Raw genomic sequence first — 15,067 nt, forward strand, 5'->3', positions numbered from 1 at the left:
GTTCTCCTTCCTGTTTTCTGTTTTTAATTCTAAGTTCTTTCTGAGGATAGGATTTCAGATTTAAGGAGTTGTAAGCAAATTAAATAAAAAAACAACAGGACGCCCAGTATTGACATACAACCCCTGTATTCATTCCAAGATATTTTCCTCCAGACTCTCTTAAGTAAGTGTGCCTCAAAACATTACCCCACCCAGCAATCCTCATATGTTACAGAGTTTACCAGATTCCATTTAAAAATAATATGCCCTCCACACCTAAGTGGGGATTAGCCTGTGGTGGTCTCTGAGGGAATCTCACAGCGTCATCCAGCGCCTTCACCCCTTTCACTAGGAATGGGACAAGTTCATGACCACAACAGTGGTCTTTCTCTCACCTCCTCCCACCAACTCCTCCACAGACCTAAGGAGTCAAATGTTCTCGAGTTACCCGCTTCTCCAACTCATTTTCCCAATCTCTCTCTTGGCCCTCGATGTTAAGATTCCAGATTTGCAAGGGGTAGGGGAAACAGATCATCTGATGGAGGCTCTCATATCTGGAAAATGAACAAGCCTTCTATTGGGATCAACCCAAATGGCAGAGTATACTTTGAGGTTTGGAGTAAAAGTTGCAGCCAAGAGCATTCTGATGATTTCCTCTGCCTCATCCACAAGGGACCTTGTGGAGAATGACAGAAATCAGGGCAAAGCAAAATTCATCTGGGAGGCAGCAGAGCATAATAGTTAAGTGGTCCTCTGGCATCAGAGGCATCTTTACTTTCTCCAACTTCCATTTCATTTGATGGCTTATGGGGACGTGTTGATAAGTAGCACCTAATTTTACTATTATTCTTGGGATGCTTGTCTAATTTCATCTTCTAGCTTTTATTTCAATTAGAAAGGATAGGTCTGCCACATTTTTAATTTGGGGCAAATAGAAGAGGTGACTTTGAAAATCAAAGAGGCTAAAACATGAAAAATCACAGTGAACTACTGTTTTATGCCATGATATATCAGTGAAAGCCAGGAAAGCACGCGATGCTTCCTTTGATCTGATACTCCTTTAATCTTTAACCTACTATATGTCTAGACTTGTGCCACGGAGTGCAGGAATACAGAAGAGATATGGGACATTGTTCTTTGAGTCAAAGGGCTGCCAATCTAGCTGACAAAACAAGATGGATGTAGAATAGTGGGATTTGGACCTGTTAGTGATCGAGGCAGATCTAGAACAGGGGATGGACTGTTGTGGGGGACAGTGGTTGGGAAGAGGCCAGGAAGGAGGAGTTTGAACCAAGCCTGGATGGGCAATTTAGGTTGAGACAAGCAGCAGAGCAAAGTTGTGGGCATTCTGGGAGGGGGTCTCAATGCAAGTGGAGAGACAGAGACAGAAACATGCATGGCGAGAGATGGAGATGGTGAACCCACCTCGCAGCAAAAGGAGACAAGCAAATGTAGCTCCGTTTGTGACGGTGGACAACTGGGAGCCACTGACAGCTACTGAGCCAAGAAGAAGCATGAGGGGAGGGTGCAGCACAGTTGAGATTCAAATTTTTAGGTACTATGAACACTGCCTCCCAGATGTGAATTGTCAACGGTGCCTGTGATGATGAACGACTACCCAATAAGAGAGCTGTGACTACGAGGAATAAAGAACAAGATAGAAAAAAATCACTGGAAAGTTCCTAGCCTTGGAGACTGGAAATTATTTTGGTGGTTTCTACTGTGATGAATAATGTTTAAGGAGGCAACTTCAGGAAAGAGATTATGAAATTAGTGAAGGATTTGCCATTCTGATGTCACAGCAAGATGTTTTTGAATCTAGGGCAATATCACGTTAAGAGGGAGTTTGGATTCAATTCCTCTAACCATCTTCTTAATTTGGGGCAATCACATGAAGCTAGCCACTCCACCTAGTTTTTAAAAAAATTATTTATTTGAAAGAGGGGTGGGGAACGTGTATGTGAGCACACAACTGGGGGTGGGGACAGAAAGGGAAACAGACTCTCCAACAGACTCCTTGCTGAGGAGGGAGCCTGACACAGAGTTCCATCCCAGAGCCCTGAGATCGTGACCTGAGCCGAAATCAAGAGTCAAAGATGCTTAACCAACTGAGCCTTCCAAGTGTTCCTACCCAGCTTTTCCGTCACAAGAAATGTATCCATGCAATTGTTCCTCCACCTCCAGAATAAAAACAAGCAAAAATTATTTACAATGAGAAAAGCTATTGCCTTTGAAAATGGTGGCAGTTACCATTTTGTTGTGCACCAAACTGAGTCAGAATCACCGAATTCTTTAATGATATTCTGGAGAAACCCCTGGGGAAGACAAAGTGAACTGGAGAGATGCTAAGTCCAAAGGGACCTCATCTGGCCCATTAGAATTGCCTTTGTAATTTCTGATGCAAGCTAGCGTACTACATTAATTTTGCAATGAGAAATGAAATTAATCCCATGAATGTTCCCAACTGAAAGACCAAAAGAACAACAACAAACAACAAATAACAGGGAAACCCACCAGGAGGACTATTAGAAATCATCTGTTGTCTCCTTTCGGTACTGGTTGTCACACAATTCCATAATGAAATCAAATGATATACAGTTGGAGGCCATAATATCATGTGAATTCTCTGAGTCTCCATAGAGAATCAGTGAGTAGAAAATCTCCAAATATTCCAGCCTCAACTCAAGGACAACAGATTACTGGAGAAAGAAAATATTTAGGTTGGCAAAAACAAAAGGCCCTTCTTGTTAGTATGTTGCCTTCCGCAAGACTACCTCTCAGCAGGTGACATGAGGCTTTGTCACCCACGGTGGTGGTTACACACAGGTTTAAATCTCAAAGTCTTTCTTCTCCTTGATAGGGACTACTTCTTTAAAAGTGTTGACGAAGATTTCGCAGGTTTCTTTGAAAATAATTATTAAAAAGAAATGGCTCCCAGGCTTTATCCACGCATAGCAATAAGCCTCCGCTGCGAGCAAGTTTTTTAAGTCAAGATTTTTGCTTCCAAAAAACAGATGTGTAGAAATGCATTTTAAAACCTTATTAATTGGAACAGGCTACAGGCCAATTACTCCAGCGGCTTGAAAACAATCCCCAAATAATAAAATATATAATAATGCTGACTTTTCCCCTGTTAATATCACCACAATCAGAAGTCCTGTGAGGCGTTGCACTAAAAAATGATTTGGATCCTCAATGACAATTAATTGCAGAAAATCAAAAGGAGGTTTTGAAAAGTAAAAAATTATAATCAGGTAGAGCAGACACCCGTTTGGCATCATTTAAACAAGCTATGCTCTTCTTGCCTCCTCTTTTAGCATTTTGCCATTTCTTTATTTTTTGCCACAGATGTTGTATTTTACAAGTTGGTAAACCTCGTCATTTTTATAGACTAAGTTTGTAAAAAACGGGGACTATAAAAAAGGCCAAAGGGTAACAAGCCTGAAAAGTGAGATGTCAGCTTGTTTCTTGAAAAGTAACCATATCGAACAACAGAAAAAAAAAAAAACTTACATACATTTTTAACTGAAAATGAAAACTCATTATACTCATTATAATGGCAGGCAAGGTGTTTTTATAGCCTCTTATATGTGTCAAGTCTCCTTGGGTCCTCTCTTCCCTTCCCAGCCTTTCCACACAAACACTTCCCAACACACACACACACACACACACACACACACACACACACACACACAGAGGCATTTTTTTCCATGAATAGATAACGTCATAAAAAGAGAAAGCTCTCTGGAGTCATTACCCCTGAAACATAAACTTCCCAACTTTAGCTCCCTCCTCAAAGTGAGGGCATCGTTATCTCCAGAACATCCATCCTGACCTGCAAATATTCCAAGTAGGGCAAAACATTCCACTCACTCTTAGCAACTCTTTCAAAACTTGGCTCCATCATTATCTCATTCTGTGGAAGACACACACTGGCTTCAACCTTCAGAATCCGAATTCCACGGGTAACACTGTATGTTTCTATAACAACACATTTCACAAAGTTGGGGAGGGCTTCCTTTGCGTCGTGCCTCATGAATTGTAGAAGGAGCTCTATCAACAGTAGCTGCTACGGGGATGATGATGATGATTTACTATCATTGCTATTGGCTAATTAGCCAGTGAGGAAGGGATGCACAATGGAAGCAGCAGAATGTGCTGGTCCCATACAACAGTGGTGGGGGAAAGTGGGAGATAAATGCCACTCCTTCACAAGTTTGCCTGGAGCCGGGCCTGACTTGACTCATTTGCTGCTACTACAGATGCCATGGGTTGGGGCTGCAATAACAAAACACGGTAGACAGCCTTGGCTTATAACAGAAATTGATTTCTCATATCTTGGAGGCTGGGAAGTCTAAGATCAAGATGCTAAGATGTGGTGTCAGGTTCACTATCTTCTAGCTAGGACTTCAAATGGTAAAAGGGACAAGGGAGCTCTGTGGGGTCTCTTTGGTAAGGGTACTAATCTCATTATGAGAGCTCTACCCTCATGACCTAAGTGCTTCCCAAAGCTTCCACTGCCCCTTCCTCACTCCCCCACCTCCACCTTCCCCTTATAACCTTAAGAGAGGGTTTGGCTTAAACATGAATTTGGGAGGAACATAAACATCATAGCATTAAAAGAAAGGATAGAAAGATAACTTTTAAACCCAAATGTATTATGCCCAGTGTTCATTTCTCCAAGATTCACACAGGGATTTGCCTAATCACATGATCATACACACAACTGGTGCTCAGCTCAGTGTGTTGACACAGTAGAAAGGCCAGCCCTACTGTGGCTGTGATGCACCATGTGCATGGGGACATGGGGCACCAAGGCTTTAGAGACTCCTTGTCTGTAATCAGGAAGATGAGAAAGAAGTTTCTGAGCTTCCAGTTCCTGAACTTGAGGCAGCATTTTCTGACCAAGTGTTCCAAATTTGAATAATTGTCATACAAGGTGCTAATCAGTGAAAGAAAGGCTACTCAGACAAAGCCAAACCGGCTCCCTTAATGCAAGACTTCTCAGAGCCTTTCATTGTGCTTGGTATGGAATATAAGCTCCCCAGAGTAGCACTTCCTTGATCATCCAACACTTTTTTCACAGAGCATTTCATGGCATTAGGGGTCTCCTAAACACTTGGGGAAATGCTTTGGCAAGTCCCAAGATGGTTTTCATCTTGATTTACTTCTTTTGTCTTAACTTGCATAGATTCAGAAACTCAAGTTTATATTATCTACCTAAGGGAGGATTTTAGATACCCTGTAATCATACTTAGTAATGTGGGTATGATGTTAAAAGACTCAGAGCTCTGGATCTTTAACTGAAGCCATAAGCTCCCAAGAGATATAGAGAAATGGACGGCTCATGCAAAGTCACACACTGGACTTCTACGAAGAAGCCTATTTTCTCAAATGCCAGTGTAGACTCTTGAGGATTGAGGCCACAAGTTACACTGGGGGTTAGAGGAAAGTCGGGGCACTTAATTCTGCTCCTGAACATAAGTGGCACCTTTTCAGACTCTGTGGAGAAGGTAGTTGTAATCTGTGTGTTCATTCCCACCTCTACCCCATAGAGTGGAATAGTGCATCTGGATTTGGTTGGAATGTGCAGGTTCTGAGAAAGGTAATCTTTTTACATAGACATCAGGCAAATGTGTCAAAACACAGAATACATTTATATCCTGAGGAATTAGGGATCATGGTCTTTCAGAAGCTCTCTGAAATCTCATCATGGTAGATGAGGGCTGATTGCACCTGCAATCCCTTCTACCCTCTTCAGTTACCAGAATGTGTTTTATTTTCTTTTTAGACATGTCCACATCTTTGGGGGAATGTCCAGACAAGAGCCCAGGCACTGTACCCTCAATTGAAAGCAGGTTACTTTAGCAAATTAGATTTCCTCCGCCTTTTGGTTAAAATTCAGAGAAAAACAGACTTGGAAGATGGACAAGTAAAGATTCCTGAAGACAGTGTTAGAGCTCTTGGATCTCATACTTCTGAAATGGAGTCCTCCAAAGTTTCAAATTACAGCAGTAGGAATGTCTTTTGTGCTTAAGCTAGTTTGAGTTGGGTTTCCAAAGCTTCAACAAGAAAGTGGTTGAATAATCCACTCCTGTCCTTAAAAATTCATGCAAAATTTGCATTCTCCTTCATAATACATCCATATTTGTTTTAAAAGAAAAATATGTTAAATTATTTACCTTTGAGTAAAGTTGACTTTCCAGGAAGATGTGCCATGTTTATATAGTGTCTTCTCACCCACCTGGCTCATTGCTGAGGATCCCAGTTTTGAGGTGCATGGTTATGGAATAAGAATGTAATAGTGCCTTTCTGAGTCCTTTTAATCTTATGATCCTGAAAGTTAGGGAAGGAAAAGCTGAATAAAAGAAGATGGAGAAGTACATCGGAGGGAGGCTTAAGCATGGACTCCTGGCCTCCTTTATTTGGATCCTCACTGACTACAAGGTGTCTCAAGTTTCCTAAGCGCTTACTATGTGCCCGTGCTTTATATATGTGATCTTAGTTCTCATAAAAACAGTTGAGGTGATTACTATTATTACCTCTAGTTTACAGATTAAAAAAATTGAGATTTACTCAGGTGAAAGAAACACGTGCAAGATTACAAACCTGGTAAGAGAGCCAGAATCAAAACCTAGACAACTAATAATCATCATCATCTTTATCATCACATGTACCACACTCTAGGCACTGTTCAAAGATTTTACAAATAATCCTCAGATGGATACTATTATCCTTTACTCAGAAACAGAGAGATCAAGGTAAACTTATTTGCCTAAAATCTCAGTATATTTCAAAACCAGATGGTGTTGCTCTTGAGTGTGCAAATGTGGCCATTCTACTATCTTCTTTCCTTGGCCTTTAAAGGTAGATAAAAAGGAGTAACAGTGCTTCCTCCCAAGGTAGAGTAGGTCCCAGGACCTTTATGCCATCCCACCCTCATAAGAAACCAGAGCTTCTTAAATAAATAAATAAATAAATAAATAAATAAATAAATAAATAAATAAATCCTGATTTTTATTGTAAACTAAAGCAGAAAATTTGCCACACAAAGTCCCACCTTTCTCTATATCACACACGTTGCACCTTCTAATCTGTAATCTGATGCATGTCTTCTGATTTGACTGAGACCAAGACTTGTAGTTAGAGAAGAAAGGGACAAGTAGGTGTGTTAGGTTCCTGTTATTATTCTAACAAAATGCCACAAACTAGTGGCTTAACGTTGCACAAATATATTATACAGTTTCAGAGGTCACCCATTCAAAATGGGTCAGGAGGGCTGTGTTCCTTCTGGAGGCTCTAGGGGGAGAATCTGTTTCCTTGCCTTTTCCACCTGCTACAGGCTTCCATCTTCCTTGGCTTCCTGCCCCTTCCTCCGACTTCAAAGCCAGCAGAGGCTATCTTCAAATCTCTCTTGGACTCTGACTCTCTGGCTTCTCTCCACTTAAAAGGACACCAGGAATTACTTGGGGCCCGCCTGGACCATCCAAGGTACCATCTTAAGTTCCTTTCACCTAATCACATCTCTTGCCATGCAAGGTAACATTCAAGCTTCATGCCTTCTGTGAAATAGCAACTGTCTACTCCAGCTCAGGACCTTGGGGTGGAACCAGCAGGCCCTCCTGCTGTCTGGAAGGTATCTCAGACAATGGAGTGGAGATAATTCACACAATTATCTCCATCTCTTCTGGGCCAAAGGTCACATTGGCTTTTAACCCAGAGCACTGCCAATGGTTGCCAGGGTCTAGGCCTGCGGGAATGAACTTCATCTGCTTCTCCCAGAGTAAGTTTCCATAGATCTCTCTTTAATGATTGTGTTTTAAAAGGGAATATGAATAATGATTATTTCCTTGTTTAGGTCTGAGATCACTGTGCTTTCCATGCTTTATAATAGCAAGTGATTTATTTGTTTTATAGCTAGCTTTCTTGGATTTTCGCCCAGGTCATGTTTGAATGAGCATTATCAGATTTTTCCAATCTTTGTTTTCTTCGCTATTAGAGAAACGGAACTGAAATACCCACAGTTTTCTTTTCAGCCACTTCTTAGCCAATGGACTTCACTTCTATAATAAATTAAAAAATTAAATTTATGTTCATTTCAGTCTCTGTGCAATTCTGAGATATGCTCACTCTCTTGGATTTCAGATTAAATGAAAGCAGTTATGGGCCAAAGTAGACTTTTGTTAAGATTACAGACCAATTATATACATTTCGAATGAATAATAGAAAGAAACAAATTCTCCCCAACTACATAATGGAGCTAAATTTAAGAATGTTAATGGCCAGGCCATAACTAAAGATACTTTCAATTCTTAGGTATTCAGAGGTCTAGAATGGAGTTTAAAGGGAGGGCAAGAAGGAAGTGGATTGTTTTGCATAAGAAAACAGGAGACATCTTATTTTTCCTTTTGATCTCCTTAGAAAGTGGTCACAGACAATACATAAACAATTGAAAGTAAAGGTGTTCCGATAAACTTTGCAAAAGTAGGTAATGGGTCAGATTTGGGCCCAGAGCTGTAGTGCACTAATGCTTCCTCTAGTTCTTTACACTGATAAGCTCATTTTCAGCTCATGACATGTTTTCCCTTGCTTGAACTAAATTGTTCTGGTACTAAATTAAAACATATCTCAATAAAACAGGCTTCCTTTGTATTTTCTTGTATGCATTTAGAAGCATTAATCTGAGGACTCTGCATCATATTACCACATGATCTGAAGCACAAAAAAGGATAAGAACCCCTGAGTACCACCCCAAAGTGCTCTGTAAATACATTTCTCAGAAACCAATTATTCCAGAGAGATTATGTGATGAAATCATGAATATGTTATTAAAAGGAAGTCAGGGAGGTTTAACAGAAACCATAAGACATGAGAATGATGTCAATGTAAGTAGCATCCATTCCTTGTTCTACTGTCTGTTGGGAGCACCAACAGGCAATAGAAGAGAGTGGGCCCCAGGATGGCCCCTAGTCGTATGTCCCAGGTACAACTTTATTCCCTTTGAGAGACAGCATGGGAGCACAAAAGTGTATGGACTTTGCAAAGCACTGAGTCCTGGTTTGAATCCCACTTCCATCTCTCAATAGCTGTAGGTCCTTGAACTACTTGCTTCATCTCGATGGGTCTCAATTTCCATCTTTGTCAGCTTCAGAGATCTCATAAGAGTAACCAAAGAGAGGACACAATGAAGGGCAGGCATTCAATCGATAGTCTCTTGCTCCTCTATTTGTGGTTATTGGTTTTCCTTGGATGACTATTTAAAACAAGAGGCTAAAGCATTCCACAAATGTGTATGAGCGCAGCTGCTCATTTAGCATTTCAGGTTTTTATTAAGCAAACTGATAAGACTTATATTCTGTAATTGGTACGTGTTCTTTTTTTGCCTAATGACACTAATCTGTTTTTATCTTAGTCATTTAACTGAGTTTTGTGATTAGCACAGGCAAGGTTTTAGGGATTTAAATCATTTGTTTGATGTTTTTGCTTTTAGGCATGTTTGATTATTTATTAAAATCGATAAAATCAGCTGTGTCAACTAGTTATTAAAACTATAATTCTTTTATTGGCTAATACCAGGAGGGCTGATGCAAATGAAAAACTAAAACATTACATGAATTCTTGATTATAAAGCAAGCTTCTATAGGGGTGGCCTACATACTTTGCATTAACTGCAGCCTGTTTAGAACAAGTCTGTTCTATCTTTAGTCAATAAGGAAAGGACCAAGTGGGTAAGCATATGCGCGACTCATGTTCTAATTTATGCTTTAAAATAAATACAAGTTTGAAAGAAGCAATGTGTTCTGGTCTTCAGAAAAGAAATATGAAATACTTGCTAACAGAGAGTGGTGAATAGTATCCAAAGATGGCTTCCATCGGTCCCTTCCCTCCCTGTATATGCATGCCACTCCAATGACCAAGAGGTAGATTCAATTTCCCCTCCTCTGAGTCTGGGCATGTACTGTGATTTGCTATGACCAGTGATAAATGGTGGAAGTGACACCTGCTGGCTCTGTTCAAGGTCTTCAAGAGACTTTTCGAGAGCCTCACTTTCAATGTAGGAAGCCAGATGTTGAGCTCTAAAGAAGCTTAGGCCAGAATAGTAAATGAGGAGACACACATGGAAAGAGAAAGGACATGTGGAAAAGCACAGAACTGCAATGACGGACAAGCAGTAACCTCTTCTTGTACATTCCAGCCTGGCCCAGCCCACCCATATGTAACAGAAGAATGGCCCAGATGAGCTATACCAGAATTCCAATAAAGGATAATAAATCATAAGTGTTTTAAGCCACTAAATTTGGGGGTGCTCTGCCACTCAAAAATATATAAAATAAACGGAGGCAGGATGGATCAGGGAATGAACACAACTTGTCATGTAAGTGATCAAAATCAAATACCAGGTATTTGAGTGAGCTTTTATTGGCCTAAGATTATTTCTTCCCCTCCTCTGAAATACTGCAGGGGAAGACAGAGAAATGACCAAAGTTCACACAGTTGTGAAAAAGTTGGTCCTGGAGTTTGCTACATGAAATAAGAGTGACTGTCAAGAATGGTTTAAAAGTCTTAATGTCATTAAGAAGGACTTGTCCATATGAAGAGTTAATTTATTAGCCAGAGACAGCCCTTAGATGGATCTCTGTGTCTTTGTGTGTGCAGGAACACACCTGCAAAATAAGAAGATTAGTTACTGAAAACATATATCATACTACTTTAACCTCAATTACGTGAATAATTTAGCCTTGTCTCCTGCAAGAAAAAAAAATGCTTTTAACTTCATAAAGAAATTAAATACCTAAAAGAAGAAAGAGAATAGGTAGTAAATATATAAAATATATGCAAATTAAAGCAGTATGATACCATTATCACTTGTCAAACTGGCAAATTAAAAAAATTAATTCCCAATGAAGGCAAAATAAAGACATTTTCATTCTAAAAGACTAAAAGAATTTGTCACCAGCAGATGCTCACTAAAGAATATATTAAAGAGAGTCCTCTAAGTAGAAGAAAAATTATCCCAGATGAAAGAACAGAGATGCAGAAAAGACCAAAAAGCAGCAAAAATGGTAAATAGGTGGATATGTCAAAATGGATATTAAATATACAGAACAATAACTCTCCTGTTTTATTTGCTTTTGTCACATATAAAATTAAAGTGCGGAATGTCATATTAGTTAGTAGGGGATAAAATGCATTAAAGTGACTAGCATTAAAGTCCTCAGATTATCCATAACAAGTTAAAAATACTAATATTTGACTTTGGTAAGTCAAGAATGGATGTAATAACCGTACAAATTACAGAAGAATGTCAATAAAACTTTCAAACTCATAGAGAAAATAAATGAGACTATGAAGAACTCTTTAATCCAAAATAATATCTTAAAAAAATAAAGGAAAAGAAGAAGAGGCTAGACAAATGACATTCCGTAATATATCAATAATTACATTAAATATAAATGTACTAAATGCTCCATTTAAAGGACAAAGACTATTTGACTAGGTTAAAAAACAAAACAAAACAAAATCCACTACAAGCTGTTTATAAGGGATGGGTTAAAAGCAAAATAAAGAGAAGAAAAATCTTATGCCATATAAATTAACAAAAGAGATGCTGTGAAATAACAAGAAACAAATGTAAGTCAAAAACACTACTAGAGTTTAGGAGGAACAATTTTAAATAATCAATATGTAACTCACCAAGAAAATACTATTCAAAATTAATATGCACTTAACAACCGAACCTCAAACAATGCGACACAAAAATTGACAGAATTATAAGAAGAAATAGCTAAATCCAAATCATAGTAGAAAATTTTAACATACCTTTCTCTGTTACTAACAACCAGAAAAAATCATTAAGAATGTAGATTCGAATAGCACAACTAGCAAATCCAATTTAGAGCAAGTACAAAGTATATGGTTTCAAAGACACACAGAAATGCAATCACAAGTGAACATACAATGGCCAATGAAGCAAGTCCTAGCAAGCTGCAAAACACTGAACCCATACAGACTCTGTTCTCTTTCCCCTAGCAATTAAATTGGAAATCAAAAATATCAGTAGAAAATCCCATATAATTGGAATTCAAGAAATGCATTTCATACCCTCTACTTCTAGCTATGATGATATTGCTTGTTGATAATAATCCTCTTTATTTTTATTTGTAAAGATTTTATTTATTCATGAGAGATACAAAGAGAGGCAGAGACCTAGGCAGAGGGAGAAGTAGGCTCCCTGCTGGGCCTGATGCAGGACTGGATCCCAGGACCCAAGGATCACAACCTGAGCCAAAGGCAGATAGATGTTCAACCACTGAGGCACCTAGATTTCCCAATAAAAATCCTTTTTAAAAACACTTGCAGGGCAGACCTGGTGGCGCAGCGGTTTAGTGCCACCTGCAGCCCAGGGCGTGATCCTGGAGACCCTGGATCGAGTCCCGCGTCGGGCTCTCTGCATGGAGCCTGCTTCTCCCTCTGCCTGTGTCTCTGCTACTTCTCTCTCTCTCTCTCCATCTCTTTTTTTTTTCTCTCTGCATCTCTATGAATAAATAAATAAAATCTTAAAAAAATAAAAACACTTGCAAAAGCTGGATAAAAAAATAACAATGATGAGTGGATACAATTCTACCACTGTGGGTGAGAGAATCATAAGTGATTTGGTAGTTGGCTTTTCTTGTGTTTATATTTATTTTCCCAGCTTTCTAAGTTCAGCAAGACTCACATTTTCACTTAGCAGCCATAAAGAATTGTTACAAATAAAGTGTTGTTAAAACCTTTTCATCATTTATATTCTCAATGGTTAGTTACAATAGCGTATTCTCATGTGAAGGCCTTGAACGCTGTTTGATATTATTAAAAATGTATAAAAATCTCCTTTGACCGAGCAGTTTCACATCTAGAAATGTATCCCCCCAAAACATATTCATATGTCTGTCTAAAGGTAGATGTATGAGAATATATTGTGTGTGTAGGTGTATATTCTGAAGTTTTTGTTGACAGAACATTGGAGACATCTTAAATGTCCACTATAGGAGACGGTTCAAGAAACTATGCTATAGGCATTCCCACTTTCCGAAAATTTGCCTTATATGCCACTTCGCTTTTACGGGACACCTACGCTAGTACTTTTTTTTGCAAATCAAATGAAATCCGAAGAGGATTTTCACTTTTACCAGAAAAGGTGAACAGCAAAAGTCTTGTTCAGTGTTTGTTTTGCAGGGAGCTGTTACAGAGGCAGCGCATCCTATCCTACCCAGTGAGAGAGGCCCCCGCCAGCCAAGCTCCTTCCCCAGGAAACACACTCAGCATCTCAGCATCCAGCCACCATCACTTTGAACTGCGTCAGCGAGCATCTGTGCTTTATCTCCATTTATTCTGTTCATCTGTTAGCAAGATGTATCCTAAGGTATCAGAAAAGCCTAAGAAGTTATTTTTTGGGGGTCTGGGAACACTCAAGATTTTTCCATACAAATTAATGGTAATTGCTTCTTCACTTTACACCACTTTGACTTACAAAACATCCCATACAATGCTCTGCTCTCAGATAGTGGGGGAGAGCTCTGCATTGACAAAACAGAACGCCTTTCAGATACTAACAAAGAATAAGATAGGTCTATCTATGCTGATCTACTGTATGTCTTGGGTTAAACATCTTTGTTACAAGCAGCAGAAATCAATTCTGGAGTACTAGAGCAAAAAATGGAATGAATTGGAGTAACATGAGTCACAGGAATGGCCAGGAGTCTGGAGAGAAGATGATGAATTAGTAGCTCCAGACCACTCAACATCAGATTTCACTCCGTCATGTTGTCTCAATATTGTGGTCTCAATCCTGAGTCATTTGGGTTGAGACTAACTCAGAAGAGAGAAGAGAGAATGAGACTGGGTCCCAGGTGGTGAACCTACCCCTTGGCTACCAGGTGATTCCATCCCCACATGGAACGTGCCAAGTGAACAAGAGCTGATTCCCTAAGATAAAGTCAGGGCGCTGTTTGCAAGGGAGAAAAGAATGCTGTACGGAGAAAATAAAAAACTTCCTCCACACAGTGTTACGGGAATAAAACAAAACACAAAAGTGTGTGTAGGGTAAATCACCGCTTGTGTTTTTTAAAATGAGAGCCTACATATTACGCATAAGTATTCACACAGAAGCTATCCTAAAAACAAAACAAAACATTAGAAAACAACTTAACATCTGTATCCCCCGCGAGGGGAAGGACTGTGTCTATTTCCAATGACTAACACACAGGAGGCTCAGAATAAATAGATGCAGAATGAATCAAAGAATGTAATTCTAAGGCGGAGAGCAGGGAGAGACAGACTTACTTTTCATATATTTTTTTTTTCTTTTTTTGGTCAAGCGCCTGGAGTTCTTTCGCAACTGCGAAAGGAGGTACAGAGAATTAGTAAATAAAACAATGTATACATGTTTTCATTTGAAAATTCCTTACTCTAGGAAGTCTGGGAACTGTTGTTATCAATGACCTGCCTGCCCTCCCCCGAACCGGCTCATTGTGTGCCGCCCAGAGAGAGTCTAGCAGAAAGGCCTCATTGTCCAATGGAATGAACCAGTTTCAGCAGGGGAAGCTCCCCCCTGCGCTGCACGCGCTGCAGCTCAGCTACTCCCGGCCTCGGGAAATAATGACTGTGGAAAGATAAATAGTCAAGGGTGATTTGGTCATCACACTGGGGCTCCAGCTCTTTAGAAGTCTGCACTGATAGCAAAAACATTGCTGAGTGTCTAAATAATTTGAATGATATTAGTAGGGAGACCCTGGGTAGAGAAAACAACAATGGCTTGATGACAGCAAGCTGACAATGGAACAGAATTTTGTGGGCTGAGATGATTGTAAAAGCAAACAATGGTGATATTGTCCTTCTGGTGTTATTGTGTAACGCTGTAATTTATGGATGAAGTGGAATTTCAAACAAAATAAACAGACTTGAATTTGTTAACTAATACAGTAAGCAGAGAACATTCTGTTATGTGAGAAGAGAAATGGGAATGTTTTATATGCCCCTGCTATTTGCTAAACAGAAATATGTTTATATTTGGCATCAAGTCTTGCTTTCCATTGTTTTTGCTAGCTTT

Source organism: Vulpes vulpes, chromosome 9 (genome assembly GCF_048418805.1).
Source record: "Vulpes vulpes isolate BD-2025 chromosome 9, VulVul3, whole genome shotgun sequence".
NCBI lineage: Eukaryota > Metazoa > Chordata > Mammalia > Carnivora > Canidae > Vulpes > Vulpes vulpes.